General features: G+C 45.4%; 1 non-coding gene across 1 annotated transcript in view; it reads left to right on the top strand.

Moving 5' to 3' along the window:
- Window positions 1-15294, top strand: part of LOC119456829 (uncharacterized) — a 30389-nt gene that overhangs the window by 11754 nt on the left and 3341 nt on the right. The window contains exons 4-5 of the transcript XR_007467518.1: window positions 1836-2014; window positions 10159-10439. This is a non-coding gene — a transcript (uncharacterized LOC119456829). The remainder of the gene's footprint in view (window positions 1-1835; window positions 2015-10158; window positions 10440-15294) is intronic.

The raw sequence follows: 15294 nt of genomic DNA on the forward strand, positions 1-15294 counted from the left end.
TTTTGCATTCCGTCCCTATCGGAATGCGGCCACCGAAGCCGGGATAGAACACGTGATATCGTGATGAGCAGTGCAACGTCATAGCCACTTAGCTATAGCGGCGGGCAGCTCATGTTCTCAATCGCTCAATCACCTAACGTTGAACATAAAACTTTCTCGGACTGTGGAACTAAGTAATTTTGGCATGGGGCACTCCTGTTCACTGTGCGCGCTCGAAGCAACAAGGTACGCAGAGATTGTGGCTATTCAGACGTTACCTCCACCTTTTGAAGACGCCATAGCAAATATAGCTCATAGTTCACCCATTTTTCTTTTTCTACAGGCAAGCTTTGTTTTTCTTTGTCATGTAGCTATACATTGAAATGGTATGAATTAATAATTTTCAGAACTTGTAAGCCTATAAACATATTTTTCAAAAAGTTGACCACCCATATGTGCAGTTGTTATATGTTAGCGATGCCTAACTTAAGCAACATTAACTTCCGTTTAAGAAAGACAAATTTAACCCAAACGTGTCCTGTGTATTCGCCATGCGAAACCATTTCTTATTCCTTCCTACATTCTCAGAGGCTTTAGCTTCAGCTTTCTCCACATATGCACCCTAAAACTATTCGGTGCTCTTTTCCTTTTTCTTTCTTCTTTTTGGCCTTCCAATTTAAGCAGAGTTGTTCAATGCTCTCTAATCATAGCCATGCACGCGCGTACGTCTAAGTACGTTCCAGTAGAAAGGCCGCGCCCTCAGCTCAGCGGAACTCGAGCGGCGCTGTCGGCACGAACCAGCCTTTGTTCTCGCCCAAAATGCAAAACAAGATATTGCAGAGACGGGGAATGGGAGAGGCTGCAGTTAATTGCCTCATAGCTTTCACCACAGAGACGTTCAAATTTTTTTAATTTGCTGCCAAGTTGAACTTTGTTCACCTAACTTTAATTCGACTTGTATAAGGCACACCTCAATCTCAATTATCCTATCTGTGCTTTTGTATTCACCTATACTATTTAGGAGTGGAGCAAGAGTGTACGGTATCTCACGAGAAGGGCGTGCTAGGGGCTGTGAATTAAGGACATACTTTGGACATATTAAGGACATGCTCTGCCGGTATTCTACAGGCTTGCTTACATCAGGAAGGCCGTCATCGTTCAATTCGATTACCCACTGATTACGTGCTGTCGCTACGTTTCAGCGGCAATTCCTTCGTCAACAGTGACTCGCTCAAAGAACACTTATTTGGATAGTTCTGAAAAGATGTCGGCGATTGCGTGTGAGCCTCATGACGGCACCCTTCGCGGGCGCAATCAACCGTAAGATGGTGTAGCAAGCGGGTAGAACGCAATGTACTCGCAGATTTGCAAAAGCAAGAGAGGGAGGCCCTAGCGGCCTGTATTTACCAGCAACCAAAAAGTGACCTGTGTATCACGCACGGCCCTTTCACTCTCACGTGAAGTTCTCGACGACAAAAGTAGTTATGAAAGTAGTGACGAAAGTAGATTGCCGCTAAATTAGTAAGTCAATGAACGACGTAATTCATACACCCCGCCCCCTTCAAAAAATATAGAAATAAAAAATGTCAACGTCGTATTTTTGAGAATTTCCTTTACAGCAACAACAAAACGAAAGCAAACATCGAGTTAGCTTATGTGGTTGAACCGTTTGTTTTGCCGACGCACCAACACGCTACGACTTGTATGTACCACCTAGGTTGGTTTTTCAATAGACAGCAATACGAGTATGTTTGTAGATGAAAAATAAATGATAGAATGGTTCTGTCTAGCTTGAGACGATCGAGCAGTCTTTGAGCCAAGCCCACATTAACTCCATCGGGTGTGGACGCTGGTAGGTGCTGCAGCAGTACGAGGGCGGCGCCGGTGGTTACAGCACCCGCATCGGTACCGGCGTTGCGGCAGGCGCCCCAAGCAGCAGCTGCCCAGGAGGACGACGACGACGACTTTGACTTGTACAAGCCTCGCGTCATCCTACAGGAGGAGTCCACTCCGGAGCACTCTGACAGCCTCGAACGTAAGCACTGGCACTGAAATTCATGCTCGATTTCAAAGAGCGGAGACATTTCGGTAACGCCACTGAAGCTTGTTGCGTTGCTCGGGTGAAAATTAATTGCTCTCTGCTGCTGGGATGATTCATGGGGCTCTGCAACTCAATGTCGTTGGCTGTAGGCATTATTGGACTGAGGATTTATTTTCCGATACTTTCCACTCTCTCATTCGAGAATACCTAAGTACATCCCCCGTTATTTATTTATTCAATAATGCGAAGCATTCTTTGCCTAATTATTGCACTTTGCGGTAGGTAGGCAGGTTCTGTCTCGCCCCAATAAAAGGAAAAAACTTGAAATTCGCTTGAGTATCCTTAAGTGATTCGAAAGCGAAAGCATTCTGACGTATCACGTTTCAACGTGACGGCATACACGAGCATCTCACGAATCAATTTCACTTCCAATTATCATGCGACCATGATTAGTGATGTCATACATTGTCGTGTGTCTTTCACAAATCCACCTTAATCCACCCTAACACACCTTGTTACAATTTGTACCAACAGTAATTCACCTTATTACTTCACCTTAAGTCACCTTGCTCACCTTAATTACTGCTAGTTAACGTTGTTATAAGATTTACTTTCTTCTGTATTACTACTGAGGTCGTTCAGGGCGCTGATGACGTCGCATGATGTGATAACTTTTGCTAACACTCTTTGCCTACAGCGCCGGATTTTCTGATTCATGGGACATATAATAATGCGTGACCGGTAGTGGAATCAAACCTCTGCCGTCGAGTACAGCAGCCTGTTGTTCTAACCATTAGGCCACAATCACATGCATACTTCTCTCATTCCTCTTTGAAACACTCGGTGCGTGCGCCACGTGCCACTTTCTCGACTTCTTTCCATGTGACAGCTCGCGCTTTGAGGTGCCGTGTTAGACAACTATATCCGAAGCCGACCCACTTTCCCTAGCACGATGCTCGTAGCAGAAGGAAAGAAAGTCGTTTATTAAATAAAAAATATTTCTACATATATTAGCATTTTACGCTACGTAGAAACTGCGACGTTGTACCAACTTCAAGATCGCCCAAGTTAACCATGTTTTAACATTTCTTCGCCGGAGTACATATCCCATCATTGCTTTAACATACATCACATTTTATAGCCATAAGTACGTACGATTGTATAACACTTGGTTGCTAATGACGTCACAATCTCTTTTCTCTCGCTTACGCTCATCCGCTTACACCCATGTAGAACCCAACAAGCGTCAGGTCGTGAGCTGGCGTCGAACGGCCGGAGTATAGATGCCCGTATGCCTTTGCTGCTGTACGAACCTTTCTACGTGGTGGTCGTCATTTTGCTGTCGTCACACACACGTACGCTCTCGACCCACACAAACAGCTATTCAATTTACAGAAACACGTTGGTTCATCCGGTAATGGTTTGTGCAACTCTAAACTATGCTGGATAGTCAGGTACTTGCAAAATACTTCGCATAACATCAATTCCCACAGTGCGTGGGATCGGCGCAATGATCATGCCAAAGCATCACATGGCCCATTGAGCGAAAGCGCCGGCGTTCGTAGTAGCGAAACGGCACCTAAATTACCTATTCTTGATATATGCGCGAAGAAGACACGGACGGAGGCGGAAGAAGACAGGACGAGCGCTAACTCACAACTAAATCTTTATTGGGAATAACAAACATATATATAAGTGATTGCGAAAACCGTAGCAAAGAAAACATCACATGGTCAAAAGGATAGCAGTTACCAGACAAATCTAATCAGGAAATGGTGAAGCCGCTAAAATTTAAACAAGAAAAAAAAAAGAACTCTACTTCGCACTGACGCACGTGCTGAGCAAATATTGAAATTCACTTTCTGACAATGATAATGATGCCTGGCTAACACAAGTTTCTCCTAGTCTTTTAATGTGAAATGCCTCAATGATTTCGCGTGTAGTTTGGCATTTGTGTCTAGAAAGGACTTTTGTGTCCTCAAACAATGGCCTACAACCGCACGTAAAACAATGCGAGGCTAGATGAGAAGCAGCATATCAAGAATATGTTACCGTACCAACTCGCCCAACTATCCATTCTTATGCACCTAAATTACCATTGGCTGCGACGCCACGTCGCCAGCGAGTCTCGGTGGAGCAAAGCAGGCGAAAGGGGACACCCGCTGATGATATAGCGCGCCAGGTGTTGCGAGAGGGGAGAGGGCATCGCTGCAACACCACGTCACCCTCGCTCTCCATCTTGGAAGCCAGCGAGCGGTCCTTATCACTCCCTCTCACCCCCATTGGGCTTAGCTCCAGCGCGCGCCTGCCGGCCTTGGGGGCCATTGCTGTTTCCTCGGTCACTCTTCGCGCAGCCCACGTCGCGCAACATGTCTAAATAATTTAACCACAGCTTTAGGAGTTCTTCTGATTTCATTCAATTGGTCCACCTGGCGATAAGATCAGGACGAACCTTTTTTGATTAAATTTTATTTTTCTTTGACATAGGGGTTTCACTTTCAGCTCGACAGGGTAGCCGTCGTTCCAGTGCATAGTGAGTTCAATACGTGGCAATTCAGTTTTACCCTGTCCCCGACCTCTGGTATTAGTTAACGACGAGTGTTACTTGAAGCTGCGGACAGCCCTGCATAGTCATCGAGAGCTACTACACCATATGCTGAACGCCACGTGATTTAACAGTGAAGTCACGCGCTACGAGACCAAGGCGCCGAACTTGTCTATTCCTGCTTGTGTCGTTCGGTGCAGTAAATGTGGAGCGTCATTATGTTTCACGAATGCAGTGATTAAAACGCACTGTCAATAATATGTCTCCACACACAGCTTCCCGTTTTATTTTAGAAGATAAAGTTTCAAGTGCGTATTTTGTGCGGGTAGAGCTGCAGTATTGAGCAGACCCGCGATGCGACCCCGACGTAGCCAGAACTTGCACAGACTTACCCCTTATCAAGTGATTACTCTGTGGGTTGCAAGAAAGAAGGCTAAATGATGTTAAGGTTCCACTAAGTTACATTAACTCATGCAATCATAACACCTTCTTCGATAGCGGCCATACATACAATGTGTACCACTTTTTGAGTTGATATGAGCTATAGTTCAGATGTAAGGTATAGTGCCTCCAACGTCCGCCAACAATCTAATTCACCCCTTCTACTTTACCCCTTCTGTACCTAGCACGCCACCTAGCTGCATACAGTAGAGTCAAGTGCTATCATCAGGTGAAATCAATCACCGAAAACGAGGAGTCTTCTTCACTTGGCCTTTTTCGTGAATCCATGATACCAATAGTAAAGACTCAGCATGTAGTAGCTCTCCGCGTCACAAATGTTCCGGCTGGGAGTGCCCGGCCTTATGAAACATGAAAGAAGACGAGACACAGAACACAAATACAGACGGTCTTGCATCGTCTTTGCCATTGCTGTTAACGTGTTCCATAATACAAAAGGCCATTGTGGATTGGCGCATCAGTTGCTTTTGCGCTACATAACTGCCCAATAATCGACTAATAATGCAGCTTTCAGTCATCGGCAACCGCTGGCCGCTTTGTGCCCTCCTTGACAAGAGACGGGACACGTGACGTCACACATAATTGTGGCTTCGGAAATGCCAGGTGGTCCAGAATGAGCATGCAGATAAGCAGTCTGTTCTCTCACCTGCTTCGATGGAGGGTCATTTTGAAGCACTCGCCGAATGTCGACTACAGCGACGAACCTAATCTACACTTTGTAGAAGACGAGTAACACAGATTTGTTCATGGCGACGTTGGTTTTCGCCCGCCTTTCTAAGCAGTACGGGCATCGGCCAGCTGAAGCACTTAAAGATCTACGTAATACATGTCGCATACGACAGAAACACACCAAACCAACGAGGGAAATGAAGGCAGCTCGTGTGAAGCTTTCGTTCTAACGTGTCATCTAGGCAACGGTCGAGCATTAGAACGAAAGCTTAGTGTGCGCCGTCTTCCTTTGATACGTCAAGTGTTGCAACCCAATGCGGCGGGCGTGATGCTTCAGCAAGTTCCCTTAATGCTCCAAGGGCCGCGCTTCGTAACTATTCCTTCCACTTTCGATTACTTCCCACCTGCGTCACTGGCTCGGGCGCCGTTACCGCCGTTTTCGTATCGCACCGTTATCGCCTCAATCGGCAATTCAGCGCGAAGGAAGGATGACTCTCGGGCGACCGCTTTCGGTGATACGATGAGATTGCCGCGATTTCGTGTGACTTGGCGCCGGAGGCGGCGGCGTGTATGGTCGGTACCGTTCCAGGCACTGTGCCAAGATCGCTACTTTCGCAATGTCACCAGCACCATTTGCCGTGTATTGACGCGTCCTGTGTCATCCTCAGAATTAGTTTTATGTGTTTACGCCATGCTAACTGACCGACTACAAACCAGAAATTACAGCATGTGCCACAAAACAATTATTTCAAATTTCATTAGCGAAAAATGTTTACAGTGCTATATATATTTCAATTATTTATGCCATTATTGTCCGTCTCTACGACAAACCCAGCTCAAGAGAACAATTGTTATTCTTGCAACAGTTCATTTCTTTTAATCTCTATAGTAAGAAAATTTTAAAAAAAACGTGTAGTGGCGGCATGCCATCTATCAGTAAGTCGGCGCTGAAGTAGTCTTGGACTAATGTGCAGGCGCGTTAGAACAACGCGTATATTCTCATTAACGACTGCGTGCAAGATAGGAGTGCTCGTGGTGCCTTACCAAACCACCGGGCAGCCGATATAGCACATTGTGTACGCACAGGGTGCGTGTTAATTGTTCTTTAAAATAATGCCAAACGTGCATTCGTTTATATTACGTAAAATAGTAAGGTATTCGTTGCCCATTCACAAAAACAAGTTTAAAGGAATGCACAACGCTTTCTTGTTGCCATTTTTTTTTTAATTGACACGATTAGACCAGTACTTCAGCAGCGTTCGATGAAGTTGTTCTTTTCGAGCAGCGCTTAATTTCACCGCCTTCAACACTAGATATGTTACTAGCGAGGGAGTTCGCCATTCTAACCTAAGCGTTAATAGCAAGCACTGAGCTGCCTAGGCAACTTCTTACAAACATAAACTTTCTTCGTCATTAGGCAACGTTTTTCGGCTTCTTTTGTGAAAATATTTGTCGCAAAATTGTGAGAAACGTGTATATGAGGCCTGAAATATTATTTTTCTTCCGTGTATTCAACAAGTCTCGCATGTTCTTTTCTGCGAGTTACTGTGTTATAAGGAACTTTTCTACAAATAAGGCGCAGCGCTTTCGATTTAAACGGAAAAAAAAGAAGAGAACGAAAACACCATAAACGTACGCCAATATGTTCAATAAATCTGGCCGTTTTAACCGGAAACGGTCTGGAAAGCATTTTGAGAGAGAGATAAAACGAGGACTTGGCCCATAAATGCGAACGCCTATGGTGTTGGGCCTGCTGAGCCCGAGGTCGCGGGGTCGTATCCCGGCCGCGGCGGCCGCATGTCGATGGGGGCGAAATGCGAAAACACCCGTGTACTTCGATTTAGGTGCACGTTAAAGAACCCCAGGTGGTCCAAAATTCCGGAGTCCCCCACTACGGCTTGCCTCGTAATCATATCGTGGTTTTGGTACGTAAAACCCCACAATTTTTTTTTTTAATGCGAACGGTTCCAAGGAGCCATGAGAGGTCGACCGTTAGCCTGCCAACGTAGATATGAAGGGAATAGGTTTGGGCAGGTTGGTTATTTATTGTAATACAACTAACATAATGCAGTAAGGACGAGGGACAAGTCGAGACAGGACAAGCGCTAACTTTCAACAAAGTTTTAATGCAGATCCAGTGCATATATATGCACCCGACTGAATCTACAGAGAGAAAAACGGAAAACTACCACGGGGCCGTCTATGTCAAGAATGCAAGCTCTTTCTTTGATAAGGCTACTGACGGCCAACTGACGCAACCTTTTCCTGCGCGTGTCATCTCGGTAGCTTCTACAATTTCCCAGCTCAAGCTGGTGCAGTGGCGATACACGACAACAGTCTGATCGAGAAGAGGACGGCAAGGTGGCTGCGTGTCACATTTTTTTTCAATGGGCAGCCAGTTGGCCGTATTAGGCACCTTTTACCCTCATTTGCTGAAGGCCTGGCATCAGCGGAAGGAGGGCTGAATCGCACATGAGCGACGAACAGAGAGCGCAAGACAAGAAAGAAATGTTTTTGGCTAGATGTGACAAGGTGACAAAGAAGGAAGATACAAAGATAAAGTAGCAGCGATTCCCTACCTGCATAAAGTTTCTCACAATATTAAGAAGGTAGCGCAAAGTTCTGGCGTCAGAGTGTTGTTCACGACGCACAAACAAACTTTTGAGTTTGTGCAAGCTGAGCTGTCCCACGAGAATGCGCAAACCAGACTGCGCTATCAAGCACAAAGATCCCTACGTCTCCTGCAAAAGGGGCGTTGTTACAAACCACTCATTTGGAAGACTCTACAATGGTCAGAACGGCAGGTCGTTGAATGTGCGTCTACAAGAGCACAGCAAAAAAGTCGGCAACGTTGCCACAGACGGCCAGCTGGCTGCCCATTGTAAAAAATGTGACGCGCAGCCACCTTGCCGTCCTCTTCTCGATCAGACTGTTGTCGTGTATCGCCACAGCAACAGCTTGACCTGGGAAATTGTAGAAGCTACCGAGATGACACGTGCAGGAAAAGATTGCGTCAGTTGGCCGTCAGTAGCTTTGTCGAAGAAAGAGCTTGCATTCTTGACATGGACGGCACGTGGCAGTCTTCCTTCTTTCTCTCTGTAGATTCAGATGGGTGCATATATATGCTCAGGATCTGCATTAAAGCTTCTGTTGAAAGTTAGCGCTTGTCCTGTCTCGACTTGTCCCTCGTCCTTACTGCGCTGAGTTAGTTGAGCCATCGTATAGCACTCCCTCCTCTTCTTTATTGTCCTGTTTTTCATCTTGCTGCGACGAAACTGAGAAGCGGGAAGGAAAGTTACACAGAGGGGGTGGGGGAGCCTTGGACCGGGCTGTTGCACTGCTCACCTGGCAAGCCACTATACAGTCAATGGTTCACCTATTTTAACGACACGTCGTATCTACATTGTAATTTTCTTTTGCATAATTCATTAGTGCTCTGTAGCCATCATCATCACCAGCAGCAGCAGCCTATATTTATGTCCACTGCAGGAAGAAGGCCATCTCCCTGTGATCGACAATTACCCCTGTCTTGCGCTAGCTGATTCCAACTTGCGCCTGCAAATTTCCTAATTTCATCACCCCACCTAGTTTTCTGCCGTCCTCGACTGCGCTTCCCTCCTCTTGGTATCCATTCTGGTCCACCGGTTATCCGTCCTACGCATTACGTGGCGCGCCCAGCTCTATTTTTTCCGCTTAATGTCAACTAGAATATCAGCTATCCCCGTTTGTTCTCTGATCCACACCGCTCTCTTCCTGTCTCTTAACGTTAGGCCTAACATTTTTTCGTTCCATCGCTCTTTGTTCCATCCCCATATGAGCTGTAGCCATATAAGGTTACAAATAAAGTATCATACTATTTGTGTTCGAATACCAAACATACTCATTCATAATTGCTACCTGTAACCACATTTGCCATAGGCATTGTCTTTGTATGCGGCATCACTAAAGCATTTAATATTATGTGTATTATACAACAGTATTTAAGACATGGATCTGTAGTTGAACCTCACGTTTTAGCGTCGAAAATAATCGTGAAGCAGATACCAGACACACAAATAGAGAACTTGCAAGCCCGGCGCAAAGCAATATCTACACAAACAGAAATGGTGGAATATATCATACGAGAAAAATGCGTACCGAAATAATAGAATACAAACCGAAATAAGTGCATGAGAAAGGAAAACCGAAAACGGTGAACCTTCTCTATAAGGCACCGAAGTAGTTTCGTGACGTGCGCACATATGAGAAGTTTTTTCGAGAACGATGGATGACTGACTTGGAGAGGCAAGTCTCGCGGATCAATTCTACTCCGTCTGCTCGCAGAGTTGCCCTTCGAACACTTTATCACAATAATCGGCCTGGGTGAAAACAAAATAAAATTCAAACAAATAAAATATGATTTAAGAACAACCTAGGGTGTAACTCATTCCATGCTCAAATATAACGATCGTACTCTATCCCACAGCGAGCAGCGAGCATGACAAGGACGACCAGCAGGACCAATCTCCGAAGCGGCCGCGACTCACCGAGGACGAGGTGCTCATCGAGGAGATCAAGGCTGCCGCGGCCGCTGCAGCGGCAGCTGCTGCCGAGGAAGGCGCCGCGAATGACGAGGCGGCCGTGGTGGCCGCGGAGGGCAACACAACCACCATCGAAGCGCGGCACGTGGCTCGGTCCATAGTCGCCGGAGACTTCCCCATGCAAGTGATCACCTTCCTGCTCACCCGTCAGGCCAAGGAAGCACAAGTAAGCACGAATCTTGCAACAACTGTGACCCTCGCATTCTCATTCAATCTATGACTCGAAGCTCTTCCTCCACTCCATGGTGATGATTACAGATTATTTGTCGGCATCCCCTTCGAAACGGGGTGGTGAGAAATAGTCACCTATAGCTTGCTTGAGCTAATCAGGTATGCTATACGTGATTTTCAGTCCAGCATTCTATGTCTCCTTAATCCTTTCTCTCTTCCTAAATACCTCTGTATCTGCCTTATCGATTTCTCCCAGTATTTTTTCCACCAATACTGTAAACGTCTCTTGCTCATTTCGACTGCTGACCGGGTATTGCTTCCATCCGCTTAAATCCTAGCGCTTCTGTAAGGTTTGCGTTACCTACGTTTCTCGCTGAGTGAATACTTTCGCATTCCATTAGGATGTGCTGAGTTGCCTCCGGATTTTTGCTACAGCATAGACATGCCGCCTCCTCTTGCCACTATTTGCTCCGTATGTTTATTGGTCCTTGGGCAACCAGCTCAGGCCTCAAATAACAAGGCACTCTCCTCTGTGTTCTCATACAGATTTTCCTTTCTAATTTCTTTCTTGCTTTTCATGTAAATTTGTGTGGTCTTCTTTGTTTCTATCATTTGCATCCAATTCGCGGTCTCTGTTTCTCTCTTTTCGATGACTCCTGGTTGTTAATTTACACTTTCAAATACCCTGTACCTGGCAGCCAACTTATACTTGACCTCTTCCTACATTCCCTGCTCATGGTATTGAATCTCAAATATGCGTGCACTTTAGCCGCCCATTTATTAGACGCGAAGCATCTTATGCTCGGGGCTATGTCACTCCCTTCCTTCCTACCTCCCTCCATCCATCCAACCGCCGTGCGTCCACACCCCTACTGCGCATGCGCATCCTCCTCCCCCTCCTCTCCTCTCCTTGTCTCATCTCCTCTCCTCTCGGCATTCCTCCTCTCCTCTCCGGATTGCGCAACTAATGGCAACACCTGCGGCTCCGCACGCGATATTGCGAAGCAGCTTAGGTTAGAGGCGCGACTGTAGGCGCCCCAGAGACACCGGCAACAGTAACCAACGCCGCACGCGTTCGGTGCGAACGCGGGCTTTTGCGCCGACGGCGTCGACAACTGGTGCTCTGCTGGTGCTGCTGCATGTCTAAGTTTATACAGCGGATAAAACTACCTTGAGTCGACCCCATGGCTGCTTCGCATACTACTCAGGGTTACCCTACGGGAAGATGGTGTAATTTTTTTTCTTCTGCGTTTCTGAGTCTTTCTTCAAAACTGATTTTGTTCTGCACTTCTCTGACTTCAAAAGAAGCCCCACCTATGTCTCCCTGCACTGGCTGATTCGTGGTTTTACCGTGAGCCCTCAAAGCCAGTTGACCCACCGCCCTCTGGTTAATCTTCACCCCCGTAACGATGTCTGATATTAAGCGCACAATGGCATTTGCTAACGTTAGCGCCGGCCCCATTACTCATTTCCAGATTTCTCGCGCCACCTCATATTTATTATTGGCCCAAAGTGTTCCGTTTCATTATTGCTGCATTCCGCTTCCCCTTCATTTTTAAGTTACCTTGATGGATGCTTGAGTAGGTCCTTCCTTCGTTTATGTAGACACCAAGGTATTTATATTGCTTCACTATGGGTATGGAGGCTTGCTCTTGAATGAATACCACGTGCCTGCTCGTGTTTTATTAAGGATCACAAGTGCCAATTTCTCTGTACTATTCTCAAGGCCTGCATGTTTCATCGAGCTGCCACACCTATTCGTAAGTCTCTGTAAATCCCTTGTATTTTGCGTTAGTAGCACTGTATCGTCCGCATACATCAACCCGGTGACGTTTTATTGAACTCTTCTTGCATTACGGATGTAAGATAAATCAAAACCTAATTTACTGTCTTCCAGTCGTCTTTCTATGCCCTTAACATAAAGCCTGAACAATTACGGAGACAGAGGACACCCTTGCTTCAGTCTCCTGAATTTCCACCACTTTATTGCATTTCCGACCTTCCCGCACAATTTGTACTCGGTTGTCTCTACATATCTTCCACAGCAGCTCCATGAAATGGTCATCTATGCCTTTGTGCTTGTGAATATCCAACAACAATTCCGTGTCTACATTGTTGTAGGCTCCTTTAATATCGAGAAATGCTATCCATAAAGGTCTACTCTGAGCTACTGAAATCTCTATGTACTGACTATTGCAAACGTATTAGCCTGGTCTGAACCCATTTTGTAGTTCCCCCAATATATTATTTTTCCAGCACTCGCTCTGACCACTCTTATGTGCTCAACTTCATTATTAGGATGATGATGATTTACTGGCGTCCCCATTGAAATGGGGCGGTGACAAACAGTGCTCTAGCTTGCTTGAGCTAATCAATTATGCTATACATGCTTTCAAGTCCAGCATTTTGTCTATGTCTCCTTAATCTTTTTTTTTTTTTTCTTCCATAAAACTTCCATATCTACCACGTACCATTATCTATGCCTGTAATGGATCTAGTCGCAGCAATCTCCTCCCTGATTTTTTTTCTACCAGTACTCTAAATAGATCTTGCCTAAGGCCTATATTTGTCGCTGTGTTGCCACACATATTCGCAAGTCCATGTAAGTCTATTGTATTGTCCGCTAGTAGCACTATGCCATCCGCATGCATGAGTCCGGTGACCTTCTGTTGCACCATTTGCCCAATACGTATGTGAGATAAATCAAAACCCTAATTCATTGTTTTCCAGTCGTCTTTTGTGTCCTTAAGATAAAGCGTGAACAATAGTGGCAACAGTAGCATCAGTCGTTAGTGAATTTCCACCCCGTCATTAGATTTTCGGGCTTGCCACTCAGTTTGTACTAAATTGTCTCTACATGTCTCCCACAGCTCCACGAAATCAACATCAATGACTTCGTGCTTGAGAATAACCCATAACAATTCCCTGTCTACATTGTCGTTGGTTCCCTTAATATTAAAAATGCTATCCATAAAGGTCTATTCTGAGCTACTGAAATCTCTATGCACTCTGTTAGTAGTACAAACATCTACGCGTCTGCCTGGTCTGAACCCATTCTCTAGTTCCCCCAGTACATCAAATTTCTCCGCCCACTTCGACAGTTCTAATGTTATCGCTCGCTTTGCCATTCTATACATGTATATCACCAACGTTACGGTAACTAGCCTGTGCGACCTCGTCTTATCTTTATCCTCTTTGCCTTTGTAGGGGAGGCTCATCTTGCTTTCACGTCATCCAACCGCAATTCGTTTCGTCCCAATCGCTTGCTGACATTCGTCTTAATCGTACTACTGACATTAGTCAGTTGTACGATTGGGTTCAGAGAGTGAGGTACTACTGAAGCAGAATTTCGGTTCAGAGAGTGAGGTACTACTGACATTAGTCAGTAGTACCTCACTCTCTGAACCGAAATTCTTGATTGGCTGTTTCGGGCATGCATCGGGTCTGGCGGTCGTGTTATTAGGGATATTTTCTTCAGCTTCCTTGCAGTAAACGTTTTCTATGATGAATTTTGATCTCTTAGGCTTCTGTTGTTGCGGGATCTGTTTGAGTCGGAACAAGGTTTTTTTTTTTTTTTTTTTTTTTTTTTTTGTGCCGGAGTTATCCCTAATAACGTCTCTGAATGTTCCGATGTACCACAGTGCATCGTCTCCTTCGAAAATGTTCCCATCTTCATCACTTATAACCAATTTAGACTTTTTAGTTGGAGCTGCGAGTACTCTTGCATGATTCCAGTATCTTTTTGGTGCGCCTTTGTCTCCTTTGCGAATGCGATGCACCCAACGTCACTTGTGCATCTAATTTTATCTTGCACGAACTCACGCGCCACTTTTTTTCTTTCTCGGTATTTCTTCCGTCTAAGGAGCCCCTCTTCCTCTTGTAATCCCAACTCTTTGGCTTCTCGATGATCTCTAGATGCCTACTTACGTTCTCATATAGCTTGCTTTATTTCCTTGTTCCACGACGTCCGTGGTTTCCTCTTTCCAACCCAATAAATTTTTTTGCAGTGCCTGTCTTGACTCCTGCTGCTTAACGTCTACCATTTTCTTATATTCCCAGAAGGTTGTTGGAAACGTCTTCATTTCCTTCTGTATTTTAGCAATTTCTGCTATTTGCTTTTCATTCGTTTTCAGAAATTCTTATATCATTGGTTCGTGTTCTGCGTTAGTATCCCTCCCAAATTTTAAGGTTAAACGTTTCTGACCGCTACCCGGGTTATCGTTTCCAATTTACCAAGTTAAGCGCAGCGCCGCCCCTTAGCTGAAGATGACGCGACGCTGCTCAAGAATTGCCATGGGTTGTCAATAAAGCTCAGAGACCTTTTCAGTCGAGGCGCGACGCTGCCATCAATTTTCATCACATTCTTCGCGCTGCCATCTAATAAGCAATCTAGGTGACTATTGTCTCTTTTTCTCTTCCTGTGTAGGCTTTTGCACTACCCTACCTAACTTTTAATGAATACATTAAAACTACAGGAGTCTAGTTTGTTCACTCGCAAAACGACTGTAAGTAATTAGGTTTCCAAGCCTCTTGTCCGCAAGCTGTTCTCTCTGTAACAGTGGCGCTGGAGGAAGTGAGTTTCGTTGCTTTACTGTGTCACAAGCGTAATAGTTTGGGCTAGCTTGCACTGTATGACCCTATATAATGATGCCAGGATGATGTCAATAAAAGAGCAGTTGAATGTTATCGCTAGGTATGTCCCCGTCTCTCCCTCTTGTCCTTCTTTTTAGTGCACTACCTACACCAAATCTTATTGTGTATTTCGCTATGCCTCCATCTCCGCCCTATCACAATGATGTCCCCAGTGAAGAGCGAGATAGACATTTAATGGACCCTAGATAGGCTTGCCT

Source organism: Dermacentor silvarum, chromosome 6, assembly GCF_013339745.2.
Source record: "Dermacentor silvarum isolate Dsil-2018 chromosome 6, BIME_Dsil_1.4, whole genome shotgun sequence".
Taxonomy (NCBI): Eukaryota; Metazoa; Arthropoda; class Arachnida; order Ixodida; family Ixodidae; genus Dermacentor; species Dermacentor silvarum.